At 45.2% G+C, this 13890-nt stretch overlaps 1 non-coding gene across 1 annotated transcript; it reads right to left on the minus strand.

Moving 5' to 3' along the window:
- Positions 1–13489: 13489 nt before the first annotated feature.
- On the minus strand, positions 13490–13593 carry LOC127229434 (U6 spliceosomal RNA). The gene has a single exon (XR_007835128.1). It is a non-coding gene; the product is annotated as a U6 spliceosomal RNA (small nuclear RNA).
- Positions 13594–13890: the final 297 nt, after the last annotated feature.

The following is a 13890-nucleotide window of genomic DNA, read 5'->3' on the forward strand; positions in this document are numbered from 1 at the left end:
GTCTATCTGGGACCTGCATGCCCAGTAGCTCATGCTGGCCGTGTCCTGGGCTGTAACTAGTGGTGGATAGGGTTTTAGCACAATCTCTACACCAGAGCATGTCAGAAGTCCAGGTGTGAATCTATCAGGACAGAAACATGCTCTGGGAACAAATCCAGCCCTTCCGGATAAAGGATGCACTTGCCCGGCAGCTGTGGGCCTCGGGGGCCTTGCTCCCCTTTCCCTTGGGGTGGACAGCCTTGCAGTTTGTGTCACTCTGCAGTACCCTCAGGCTCTGTCATCAGCTTGTCTTTCACAGCCGCACAAGGCTTTCAGCCAGCCAGTCATCTGGAGTGCGCTAATTCTTCCCTGTCTCTGGCAGCGATCTGGGATCAGCTCTGCATTAGGACAAGTTGTAAGCAAACATACATGACTCAGTGTGGCCCTTCTTCTCATCACATTGTCATAGAGTTGGACAGCTGCAAATCAGCCAACCAGAGGGATTGGGGGGAACAATCTGCATGTTATTTAACGCAGACGGTTCACTTACACAGAGAAAATTAAAAATGCTTGGTTATACTTCCAGGGCCTTGCAGGAAACCTGACAGCAGAGATCAGGTCTTCTGGTTCTTAGTCGAAAACCCTTAATGTCTCCTGGAGTTTTGACCATTTAGTCACTCCAGCATCTCCTAACCTGAGCTCAGGCATTGTGAAAACAGTTGAAGAGACTATCTCTGTTCCTCAATTTTTAGAGACTCTCCCCCCTTTCCCCTCTCCCTCCCCTCTACTCCCCCCTCCTTCTGGGTCCCTCCCTCTCTCCCTCAAAACCTTACTTCGTCTCTCCATCCTTCCACTCATTTCCCCATGCGATGACCCATGTGTCTTTTCAGTCATCTGTTTATCTAGCCACGCAGCATCTGCTCATGTTTCTCCCTATCCATCTCTCTTTCCATCTGTCCATTAATACATGCATTTATCGCGTGAGGCAATTATCCAGCTATCATTGTATCCCAAGCCCCAAGCCCTGGGCCGGGGAGATGAGCAAATGAAATAGCAGTCTTTTCTCTTTAGGCTTTCACCTTTCCCAGGGCGTGGGGGATTCGTGGAGAAAACTGCAACTAAGGATGTATACAGGGCTCTTTATACAAGAAAGGGGAGCGGCCTCTTATTTCTGAGAAGGACTTCATTCAGAAGGTGGGAAAAAAAAAAAAAAAAAAAAAAAAAAAAAAGAAAAGAGTCACTTCTTGGGTGGGAATTCCCAGTGGTAATGACCAGGAAGAAACTTCTAGGTTGAGGGAACAATGGGAAAACATAGTGTCTGGTGGGCTTGGGAGGGGAGGAATTAATATCATTTGATGACTCCTTCAGGGAGTGGCCCTTCTAGTTAATAGATAAGAGGTTGTCAAAGGAGGGCCTTGGATCCCAGACAGGGCAGAGTGCTGCCCTGTGGGCATCTGGGAACCATTGCAGGGCTCTCAGCAGGCTGGGGCGTAGGTCCCCGAGCATTTGGAAAGACTGCGCTTGGTGCACGGGGGAGAGACTGGAAGTATTAAGAGTATTTAAAGCCTGCTCTAACAGCCCTGGGAGGGTTGACATTGTGACAACCCGGCAGTAGAGCTGGGGCCTGAAGGTGGGCTTTTATAGACTGTGGAGGGAGGGTCAGCAGACCTTGAAAAGTGACTGATGGCAATGCCTTTTGCTTAGGGACCACAGGAGGAAGTGTTTTTGTGGGCGGGGACACTTAACATACACGGTTTTCTGTATCCGTGGAAACACAGAGGAGAGAGCGAGGAGGCAGTTAGTTATAAGACCTGAGACTTCTGTGAGATGGGGCACAGTGTGCGTGAAGATGGTGAGATGGAGCGGAGTGGAGAGTGCCATTGCTCACAGAATGGTAGCTGGCATGGAGGCTGGAGCCTAGAGTTTCTGGGCACAGTTCTCTGGTCAGCAGTGGCCCATCTATAGATGGTGCAGAAGGAGGTGTAAAACAGCCAGGGCTTTGATGATTAGATCATGCTTATGTCTGTTGTTGCTATTAGAGGGAGCTGGGTGAAATTCTCTAAAGGAATACAACTGATGGGACATACATACATACATATTATAGTTTTCTTAGAAACATTTCCACTAAAATTATTTTGTTCTGCCTACTATTGTGTAGCAATTTCCTAAGAGTTGAAACATTTGTCCTGAAGGGAGACTTGTTGAGATCAGGAAGTAAACAACTCAAAAGTCTCAGGAAGTCCCTGAAACTTACTAGATGCACACGGCCCTTTCCCCCAAGGCTCTATCAGCAGTCAGGACTGCTGAGGAGAGGAGACTCTGACCTGTTGAGCCTCCTGCACATCATACAGAGGGCTCGAGAGATGTGGCTTTCATGATGGGCTGGGGTGGGCTCTCAGTAACACCACAGCCTTGTGTTCATGTCAGCAACCCCAATAAACTCATGGTTTACCAGGGTGGACTTCAGTGTTGATGTTACCGTAGTCTGTTGCTAGTTTCCTCTCTGAGGTGAGAAGATGCTTGTCCATATTTCACTCTGTAAAAGTGTCACACAACATAAATGGCATCTGGGCAGGGCCAATGGAATAAAACATGGCTTGGGGAGCTGAGACAGGCAACTGAAGTTAATGTGAGTGAGGGGTCTGCAGGGGAAACCCATGTACTATGGGGTGGGGGCGCCTCCTTGCGGCGGCAGTTACGCGATGCTTGTGATGGATGGCAGGACATGGCCGCTAGGTCTGAGATGTCTGAGAAGGAAGCACTGGTATGGCGAGATCACAGGGTGTGTGTCCCCTCGAGGTTACAGGAAAAGGACAGGCAGCTGTTAGCAGCCTCTGTGCTTGCCTCCCAAGGGAGGGAAAGTGATAGCAAACGGAGGTCGAGACAGAAGGGTTAGCCTGATTCTTAGGACTCGGGGCCCTAAAGGTAGAGAGAATCGCATCACATCTGTTGTAAAGAGCCCCTCTAAAAAGTTGGCATCCATGGGAGCAGTCGGACAGTGAGGAAGAAGGAGCAGGCTAAAGGTGGTGGAAGACGCAGAGAAAGGGAAACGCTTTCCCATTGGTGCAGAGAAAGGGAAAAGCCACAATATAATATGCACGTGGAGATCCGAAAGATTGTTTGATGCAAGAGATGCTATCCAGGGAGTCTTCTGTCTTACCATAGCTTCAATTGAGAAAAACTTTAAAGAAGTAACTGTCACAGCCTAGCTCGTAAGGCTGTGGCCTAAGGGCGTGAATGAGATCGCTCCGAGGGCTGTGCCTGTGCAAACAGTGACGTAACTCCTCAACTCTCTTTGAGACGAGGAGCAAAGAAATATGAAGAAAACCAGTCTTTGATGGACTGGTTCGTAAGAGTCATCGGGGATCCTTGGTTATTACCAGCTGAGGTCCCTGTGGGTATCAGGGGCGGGAAGACAATAGAGGAAGGACATTTGGCACTGAGAGCCTTGGGCCTGAGAGAGGAAGTGCTTGTTATTCAGCTCCCTGGGCTTGGCTCACAGGAGAATTGAATTCAGCAAGGATATCAGGAATGGCTAGGGCTTTGGTGGCTTTGCTGACTCTTGTGGTGTGCTATTTATGAGCACAGAGAAACTCTGGTAGAGCTGAATGGCTTCCATCTGAATGTAAACTGGGCCTCATAAAGTGTAAAGTCATCAAGAAGGGACACAAGAAAAACAAAACCGAGAGGTCGCCTGTCCAAGTGTTCAAAGGCAAATGTGGGAGATGTGTATGGAGCTGGGTTTATCTCGAGAACAAAATTCAACAGAAAGTCAAGTGCCTTTAAACCTGGAGAAACAATTTATATAAGAGGAGATTAAGCCAGTCCCAGGGAGGCACAATTGTTCCCCCAGAGTGCATGGTATAAAGTATACAGGGCTAGAGACTATTCACCCTGACGGGGCCCTTCTGGCAGCCAGGTGTGGCTGATGGAAAGGTTGTCAGAACAAAGGAGTCGGCTCTGGCAGTAGGTGTTGAAGGCCAGAGTCAGGCCTTGAGCCTGAGCCAGATCAAACAGCACAAGCTGGCCCTGCTGACATGGTTAATGGCTCACAGCAATCCCGTGGCAACCAACGGCAGCACCAGGATGAGGAGGGCAGGCGGCTCAAGCAAATGTCAGCAGATTACAGGTTAGATGGAGTGCAGCCTCCCGACATGCCCCAATACCCAACTTTGCTCTGGTGAAAGAACTGATAAAATGGTGAGAATTTCTCATACTGCACTGAGCCTCTCTAGTGTTTGCTTTTTGGTGTTCCCTTAGTTGAAGACCAAATGGTACTTACTTGGAATGGGAGATCATGGCCTTCAGAGAGTCGGCCCACTCTCTGTTAAAGGAAAAAAAAAATGCTTTATTATATAACGGTAACCTTTGAGTGTCTTACAGATTTATACAAATTCTTAAAAAAAAAAAAAAACAGTTGAAAACCCAGTACAGTTTTAGAAAAGGTTATCCCACATGTTGGGAGTGGAGGGAGACACTCTCCAAAGCCTTAAGGACGTCAAATATTAAATCCCAGTGTCAGAGATGGGTTACCTCCCTATGAGTTGTTGGCTAAGAGGACTCCAGAACCCCCATAACGATAAGGCCATTGTCAGCGCTATTGGTAACATGCTAGAACTATATAATAAAACCTTATTGCTTCAAACGTTCATACATTGGTCGCAAGACACAGAAATCAGGGTGGGACTGTTGGATTTATTGATGCCGAAGGTACTTCATATGGTACCGGTGAAGAATTTCCAGTAGTCTACGTGGCTGTGGCCCCTGTCTAGAACATTATGAAAATGCCAAACAAGATGTGACTACACGTGCAGTAGTGACACAGACAGTTTTGGAGCCAACCATCAGCTTCCTGATTGAGTTTCAAGTCCTCTCCACAGACTGTGAACTCATCAGTACTGTAAGTCAGTGGGGGAAACCCTATGTCTGGGGGAAGTCTTAGACCCTAGTGTGGAAACAACTACTGTTGTTTTGTTAGATGGACATAATGTCCCTGTCAAATTGCCTTCTAAGAACTTATGCCTATGTCCACAGATCACTGTTGTCAGCTGTCATGGAAGGAACCTTCCTTTACAAGTGATTGTGTACCCTAGAGATGCGTAATTGCTTCAAAACCAATTTGGAATAAATCTATGAAGGAAGCACACAACCTCTACACTGATCCCTTTAAAACACTCAACATATTGAAGAAGATGATAGAAGATGGAAAGACCTCTCCTGCTCACAGTTTGGAAGAATTAGTATTGTGTAAATCACCAACTTAACCAAAAGCAATCTATACACCCAGTACAGTCACCACCAAAATTCCAATGTCCTTCCATATAGAAATGGAAAAATGAGAAACCAATCCTAAAATCCATATAGAAGCATCCCAGATGGCAAAAGCAATCCTGAGCAAAAAGAATAATGCTGGAGGTGTTGCCACACCTGATTTCAAGCTAGACTATACTGTATTAATGAATAGATACAAAACCAGACACATAGATAATGGAATGGAAGGCCTAGACACATAAGCCACACTGCTACAGCCAACTGAATCTTGAAAAAGATAGCAACAACAACAGCAACAGCCATTTGCGAGTAGACAGCCTCTCCAGCGGGGGGTTATATGAAAACTGAGCATCTACATGTAAAACAATGCAACTCCAAGTGGATTGAAGACCTTAAGGTTAAGACCTGTAATGGTTAGAGGAAAAGATACGGAAGCACTTGAACTAGAGACAGTTCAGGAGCAGGTGCCATGGGATCCCCCCCCCCGCCACCCCGCCACCCCGCCACTGCCACCCCCCCCCCCCCACTGCTTGCTGTGGAAACACTACGCATCCTGTTTTACAGACAGGGCTGTACCTTGTCTGTAACTAGTTCTCACAACCTGATCTACAACTCACACCCTCCTCCCTCAGCTTCCCGAGTGCTGAGATTACAGGTACACATAACCATGCTGGCATCATTTCATATAAATATTCTGATTCTTTAAAAAAGAGTTCCAAAGGATAAGGAGGAAAATACTTACAATTCACTGACATGGTTCCATTTTTTTTTTTTTTTTTTGGTGCTTTCTTCTCTTTTGTATAGTTCCAGATTTCTATGTAAGTATGATTTTCTCTTACCTGAAGGGCTTCTATAACACTCAAACGTTCTTTCTATCTATCTATCTATCTATCTATCTATCTATCTATCTATCTATCTATCTATCTATCAATTTTATGTGGACGGGTGTTTTTCATGCATGTGTATCTGCACCACATGAGTGCCTGAGGTCAGAAGAGGAAGCCAGATCTCCTGATACTTGAGCTATGGACGATTGTAAGCCACCATGTGGGTGGTAGGAACCAACCCAGGTCCTTTATAAGAGCCTCCAGCACGCTTACCCACTGAGCGGTCGCTGCCGCCCTCTGTTAACATTTCTTCTGCACCTTGTGTGTTTGACGGTCAACTCCCTTCAGTTCTCCTTCACTCTGTTGTTTCTGACATGGCCACTATGCCATTGTGATCTCTCTATCCTGCTGTTGTCGGGTACCGTTTTTCTCTAGCTGCCTTTAAGATATTTGCTAGTTTTAAGAAGATCGGTTGTACTGTGTCATTTCATGGTCTCTAGAAAACTTTTTTTTGAATATTATCTCTCTTCTCCTCCTCATCACTTTGTGACTTGGATTGTGTACATAACAGACTGCCTGGCCCTCATCTACAAATCCGTGGTGCATGTGGCAAATACTACTTTTTATAAAAAGTCTCCCTATGGTTTTTAGCTCAGAAAACTGCTTTTTCATTTTTAGCTCAGATAGCTGCTTAACTTTTTGAATTTATGGAATATAGTTATCCTAACTGTTTTAATGTCCCCATTTACTAATTCTGGCATCTGTGTCAGTTCTCAGTTCCAATTCGTGGATTAGTCTCCTCATCGTGGTTTATTCTTACTCTTTGTATTTCTTGGTAGTCTTTGATTGGATAGCAGATGGTATGCATCTTGTTACTGTTGAATATGTCTGTGTTCCTGTTAATCCCTGCTCTGGAATGAAGTCAAGTTGTTTGAAAACAGTTTGATTTCCTTGGGTCCTGCTTCTGTCATTTTTTGGGGACAGGTTTGTGTCTGGGGAATGACTCCATTTAATTCAAGAAAGCCCTACCTGATGTATGCGCCATGAAGTTTTTGCCTCTACTGTCCGGCTGGCGGTACCAAGTCCTGTTTCTAGCCCAGTGTGAAGGTCAGATAGCAATGCCTTCAGCTCTTTCAGATGAGTCTTTCCTCCAGCCCCAGTGTTCTCCTTGTCCACGCCAGCTGATCCGGCCTGCTTGCTGTTCTGGGAGGCCTCTGTTTTCTGCTATCTAGCGTGGGAATTCTAGCTGCCTTGGTCTAACTCCTTGACTTTGGGCATCTGCAGAGATCTGCTTCTGGGCTGTGGCCTGGAATCTCTCTCAACATTGTTGGGACAGTCACAAATTTCATCTTGTTTATTTCACCTCTCTCAGAGACCACTGTCCTCTATGGCCCGATGGTCAATGTCTTACAAATAGTTGTTTCATGTATTTTAATCTTGTCTTTGGTGTTTTTAATGTGTAGATAAGCCAACAAAAATATCTGTTGATCCTTGTTTCTAAGGGCTGGTGAACCAGCTGCCTCCATCTCAGACTGGAAAGCATCTTATAGTAGAGGTAAACTATGCTCATTCCTGTTTATGATTAAGCCTCTGTTTCTCAAGAATTGGGCTCTGCCTCATCAGCAACTTTTCCTACAAATGATTCTGTACTGCTAGTTCCAGGAAATGGCAGCCATGTCTTTGTCATGACCATCCTGGAACTCTACTTTTGCTTCACAGGGTTGTTATGGCTACCTTGCTATGACCACCTTTCTATGGTCTGCTTCTATAACTCCACCTAGTTTGTTCACCGAATCTCCCATTTGGAAAACCCTTACCCCTGACCTATAAAAACCTTATCTTCTCCCTGTCCAATGCTGACCTCTTCAACCCTACCTTAGGGGGAGGTGGCCCATGTACACAAATAAAAAAGTTCGCTTTAATTAGTTTGGCCATGATGATTTGGGTTCAATCTTTGGGATTAACACTGTGGACAGTCCCTCCTTCCTGGGTCAGGATAGCATTGCCCACATAATTTAACAAAGAATTAGCAAATAATCCATTGAAGAAAGAACTTTAGGCTCCACTGTAGAGATGTAGATTCAGGTGAGGTAAATTTTAACAGTGCACAGCAGAGTGCAGATTCAGAAACAGACCCATTGACACAGAGTTTATATCAGAACATACAGCTACAGTGAACGTCACTTCAAATAAGGGGAAACCATTTGGTAGACACTTGACCCTATCTCTAGTTAGCAGCAATTTATGGTGAGCCTCCAATTTGTCTTTTATTAGCTTCGTAGTCTTGGATGAGAGCCTTCCTCCCCCATCCTCCCCCACCCTCCCCCATTCATCTCTCTTCTCCTGGGGCTTTACTTGTTCACACCTATGATGAGGGAATGGTAACACCTCAGTCACAGAGATCCCTCCTGGGCTGAAGATTGTGATGCTTGTAGAAGGGCTCCAGGCAGTATTTGGTAATGTAAATAGTGGACTCTCCTAGGCCTATTGATTCCAGACTACATGGTGGGCAGAGGAGCAGCCTAAGAATAGGCCCTGTGGAGATTGTGGGGGCTGAAGGTGGTGTTGGGGGTCACAGATGAATTGCCATTGGAAGGAACAGGGTTCATTTGTAATTGGGGCGGCTCCAACATGTGGGAACTTGAACTTGGGTTATAGGTCAAATTTTCTAAGATAGGCCAAAAACCTCAGTTACTTTGTGGATTCTCTATTTTTTTTTTTTTTTTAATGTTGGTATAGAATTAAAACAGAAACTACATGGGTCAAACAGTTGTGGTTCTTCACTGCAGGTGAAGGTGTTTGGGGCAACAGAGCACCCTTGGGGCAAGACTGGCAGGAGACACAACTGGCTCTCCCTGGGAGCTGCAGTGCAGTGGGAAGAAGAAGCTGTACTCAGGGAGGAGACATTTAATAGCATTGGGTGTTGTGGGACTGGACCTTCATTATCCTTGACCTTCTGAGGTTTACATCTGCAGAATGATTCCTTCCTTCCTTCCTTCCTTGCTTCCTTCTTTCCTTTTGCTGAAATGTTGAAATTGAGGCAAGCAGTAAAACAGTTTCGTGGCTCCTGGAGGGGAATGCTTCTTAGAAGAGAAGGGCTTTCTCTAGCATTTGATTTGTTCCTCTAATGAGCAATAATCCTGTTTTCCTTGAAGAGCCTTTACGACTCAGACAGTAAGAGTCCGAGAGTTCAACTAGCTGGGGTGAGGAAGGGCAAACTTGGGACCCAGGTCCCCAGCCCCTGTTTCCCATATGGCCACACAGTGCTCAGGTAGGGAGGGCAAATGTGTCTGGAGGGTGCTTGAACACCAGAAGTTCACGTTAGCCTTAGAGGATCCTGCAGGCAACACTGTGGTTGAACTGATCGACCCTTCTTCAGAGAGGACCAGAGGGATGGAAAAAGACTTGTCCAAAGCAGCATCCTGGGAGCACAGGGAAGGCGCCAGAGAGTCCTTAGCATTTTAAAGCCTCCTGAAGATTAACACACCAGGCTTGCACTCCACTCCAATCAAAGAGTGCCGTGAACGTTCAGCAGATTCTCAAAGGGTCAACTTGGCAAGGCACTACTGATTTAAGCAGAGTCCTGTCTGGTTCCAAAGCCCCTGTCGTTGGGTTCCCTACACTGTCTCCTGGATGAGAGGAAGAGTCAGTTTCATACGAGGTCTTCATAGGGGTCATGGCTCTGTTGCTAGCTAGCTCATTTCCTCATCTGTAAAGTGGGATGCATTTATTTGACAAGTACTCTCTGGATTCCTGGCAATATGGTCCAGCCATTGTTCAAGGTCTTGAAGGCACTACAGTGACTTAAACTACATCCATGCTGTCACTAACTTTTATTTCTGTGAAGGCACAACGGCAATAAATAGATGATAAAGAATGTGCAAAGGGTGGACAAATGCTATGAAGGAGGGTGGAGTAAGGGGGACATGGTCTCTCATGGGTGTGGCTGAGATACTTTTTATCACATGGTCGGAGAGGCCTCTCTGATGGTCATTTAACCAGAGACCAGATGAAGGGAGGCAGCCTCATGGTATCCAGGGGGAAGGTGCAGCCAATGGGAAAAGGGACATAACAGCTCCCTGTGGTCCATAGAAACGAAGTGTTGATATCAGGCCAGGCTCTCCTTTAAATGATTCCACATTCTGTAAAACAATAGTTTTCCAGGCTGTGTGCTGCTGTCCTAGGAAAGTCCATTTACTCCATCCTTAGGGAGGAGGATGACTGTACCCCGGGTAGACCTAGGGATGGCACCATCTGTCAGGTAGCCCTATCCAGCACAGATGACAAATGGCTTATTCCTAGGAACAGAAAGGGAGGCACCCTAGACGTTTATTGCAGTGAATTGTGAGGGCTCATGGGCACATTAAGATTATATCAGGGAAAGCAGAGCAAGAGCTTGTTGGACATGCTAGACCAAGGCAAGGTTGTAACCGTGTAAAGTGATGGACACCTAACACTGTTACTGCATGGCCCCACAATGCTCTGCTCTGCTGCATGCAAAGGTTTTTTTTTTTTTTTTTTTTTTTTCTTCCTTGAGGGAGCATCATATCAGTTAGTTCCAGGTTTGACTGGATCAGCGAAGCAAGGATCCAATCAGAGGGCAGAGGGTGGAGGTGGGGAAGGGAGTGGGTGGAGCCAATAAATTGACCAGATCCTTGGCTCTATAACAGCTTCTACAAGCCTATCAGAACACAGGGGAAGACCAAGGGGAGATGGCGCTCAAAAGACATTAAAACCTCCATGCCAAGTTCCCCCCTCTGGACTCCCAGTTCTGAGAGCCCCTCCCCTGTTCAATTGCTAATAAACTTAGTTTTTGCTTTGCTCTGCACACGCTCCCTGCCTCCTGATTCTTTAATCATCAGAGGAAAGCCACAGTCTGGCTGCTGTCACCTCATCCTCTTCTGTTATCACCTTCCAGCTCCTCAGTAATGACTTCCTTACTGCCTGTCCACACATGGGCTAGCCTATTCTGGACATTTCATATAAATGGAATCATACAATCTGCACTCTCTCTGTGTCTGGGAGGTTCTTTTTTTTATTAGCACTTTTTCTTATTTTACATATCGATCCCAGTTCTCTCTCCCTCTCTCCTTCCTTCCCTCCCTCCCTCCCTTCCTCTGGGAGGTTCTTTATATGTTAATATTCTATGATACATATTAAAAATCAGACACAGTGTATGTTTTTCAGATGTTCTGTCAAAACTGTGGTTATTTTTTCAAACTTAATATCATTTTTTTTCACATTAAAATTTTCATACAAGCATTGTGCTTTAATGCAATGATTTGTATTAGTATCTGGTTACACAGTTCTTCCAAACCTAAACCCAGAGAGGGTTTAATGATAAAAGCATCTTCTTCCTTAGAAGAAATGATTCAACACACTTCTATTTTAAACTAGTGAAATGCACACACCGTCTGCTCATTTCCATACTACAGAAACTTAGAGAACTTTTCTGCATTAATTTTACTTAAACCTGTGGATTTTGACAATCCTTTTACCAGTGTTTTTCCGTAGAGCAGAATTCTGAATTTTGGTCAAGCATAGCTTATCATTTTTTTCTCTCTCATGAGTCATTCTTTTAGAGTTGTAATTAAGAAGTCTTTGCCCTAACTTATAATCACAAACACAGAGGGAAGGCCATTATTAATAGGATGGAAGAAGTCGCCATGGGGAGATTTTTCACAAGGTAGGTCCACCAATCCCAAACAGAAAAACCTTGCCTCCAGCCAAACCCAGAGCCATAGACCCTCAGCATCCTGCTGCAGCCCCCAGAATCCTGCCTCTGTTCAGGTCTGAATAATAAGAGCCTGGACCACCCTTGAGTTGCATGTTTGGATCACCTATCTGGAAATTGTGATTTCCAGTACTCACACTCACCCTCCAGAAACAAACAGCAGCCAGTGTGGACTGCCCACATCCATGCTTTCACAATTACATGTCAGGAAATGGTACACAAAATTACTATAACTGGACAAACACTTTTCCAGATGGATCCTGTGTGACCAGCCTGCTGCCTCATACTGCAGGCGGGGTCCTGGTTACTTTTTGATTTTACTTTGGTCCAAAGGATGAGTGAATTCCCTGTCTGTCAGAGCCTTTCCTGCTGCAGTGGTAGCCAGTGGACCACAATAAAGATTTCTCCTCTTTTTTACTTCTACTTTCAAAGAATCTCTTTTTAAAGAGACACCAGGGACTGGAGAAATGATTCAGAGGTTTAGAGCATTGGCTGCTCTTCCAGAGGTCCTGAGTTCAGTTCCCAGCAACCACATGATGGCTCACACCACCTATAATAAGATGTTGTGTCTTCTTCTGACACGCAGGCAAACACTGTATACATAATAAATAAATATTTAAAAAGAGATGCCAAATATTAGGGTTTTTTGTAAGTATAAATTCTCAGTCTTAATATATTAGTTTATAATACAATAGACATTTGGCCATATTTGATCATTTTTGATCTATAAAACCAGATATTTATGTAGGTTAAGTTCATGCTCTTGGCTATCAGCCAAGCCACAGACACCTATCTCTGCTACAGTTCTTATCTGGGACCAGTTTTTATGGTCAAGTTCTTGAATTTGCTAAACATTGTGCGTCATAGACAGGTTACCAAGGCTCGAGGAAACACAATGTGTTGCTGGGGTTGCTCTGCCAGGCTCCATGTAGAGTTACACATTATAAAGCTCAATGACACCCTGGCATCCCACCCTATAAAACCAAGACCTGTACACACATTTTCCCGGAGCTCCACAGTGCACATGTTTGGCTGTTCAAACACTGTGACAAATGGCAGTGGATGCTTTAGGAATGTCCCCCAAAGGACCCCGGGTTAAACACTTGCCCTCTGGGTGTTGCCAGCATTCCCTACTGGTGGGTCCCTTGGCCACCAGGGTGTTTCTGTTCTATGTTGCTTCCTCACCACATGTCCCCAGTCCTGGGGTCAATTGATGGCCTACTGGAACCTTCACACTCTGAGCCAAATACATGTTAGGTTTTTTTTTTGTGGCTGTGACAGATGCCTAAAGTGGTTTAAAGGGGAAAGGATTCATTCTGACACATGACTTCCGAGTTTTCAGTACCTCTTGAAGGAGCATGTGATGAGGAAGAGTGTTGACCTCATGGCTCTAGATGGTCCTAGGAGAGAGAGAGGAAGGAGGAGGGAGGGAGAGAACCTAAAATGTACCATTTGAATGCAGTGACCCAGTTCCTCCAACAAGGCCCAGTCTTCCATTGTCCTACCACTTCTCAATCTTAAATTGATCCATGCATCTAGTTTTTTTTTTTTTTTTTTTTTTTTTTTTTTTTTTTTTTTTAGGCAAGGCCACCGTGGGTCAGGGACTCTACAATGACCTCTGCAGAGCCCTTCTCCAGGCCTGCAGGTGGCTGGAGTGCCACCACCACTATCTTCTCATAAAAATATGGAACGCTTCACAAATTTGCGTGTCACCCTTGTGCAGGGGCCATGCTAATCTCTGTATCATTCCAGTTTTAGTATATGTGCTGTCGAAGCCAGCACCCAGTTGATTTTTTAAAATAGTTTTTGTCTTGTATTTTGTTACATTTTATTATCCCTTAGAAGCCTGCCCTTTTCTAAGTAGAGAGAGAAGGGGAGTAGATCTGGATGGAGTGGGAGATGGAGAGTAACCGGAGGGAGTAAAAGGAGGGAAACCACAACCAGAATACATTATTTGAGAAAAGAATCTATTTTAAATAATAACGAAGGAAGAGGAAAAAGAGCGCCCAACTGTTGGTTAGGCTTGAGTCCTCATTATCTAATTGTCTCTGGAAACCCCCTCACAGACATACCCAGAAG

This window comes from Phodopus roborovskii, unplaced genomic scaffold (assembly GCF_943737965.1).
Source record: "Phodopus roborovskii unplaced genomic scaffold, PHOROB, whole genome shotgun sequence".
In the NCBI taxonomy this organism is placed as follows: domain Eukaryota; kingdom Metazoa; phylum Chordata; class Mammalia; order Rodentia; family Cricetidae; genus Phodopus; species Phodopus roborovskii.